This window comes from Apis dorsata, unplaced genomic scaffold, assembly GCF_000469605.1.
Source record: "Apis dorsata unplaced genomic scaffold, Apis dorsata 1.3 scaffold_400, whole genome shotgun sequence".
Lineage (NCBI taxonomy): Eukaryota > Metazoa > Arthropoda > Insecta > Hymenoptera > Apidae > Apis > Apis dorsata.
Genome location: NW_006263658.1, coordinates 1 through 493, shown reverse-complemented (window position 1 = coordinate 493; position 493 = coordinate 1).

The window sequence follows — 493 nt, the reverse complement described above, 5'->3', positions numbered from 1 at the left end:
TACAGTATTTTTTTAATACAAGTATATCTACGAAGTTAAAAGAGATACACACGTTTTTTGGAGTTAAGTACAAGCAGGAAATGTCGTTTTTTTAAAGAAAGAGTAAAAATGAAAAATCTGTGCCTGAATATAAATATTACACGGTATATATAATTCATGTTTTAATGATAATGACGTTGGAAATGTGTAAAAAAGGAAAATAAATGATATTTCTCTATGCTCATTATGAATCAATGATACTAAATTGAATTTTAAAAAAAGTCCCTGATAGTGAGGATTGGTCGATCGAGAAGAAAATAATTGAAGGGATATGTTTTAAAAAATAGATGTATACTAAAAAAGTCATGACGACAAGAATATAATAAATGTTGATAATACAGAAACATGAAAATTAATATTTTATCAAATATTATAACCATTTTACTACATTTATTATACAGTACGAGAATAAGGTCAATAGAATTAATACTACACAGTTTATTATTGTGTACGT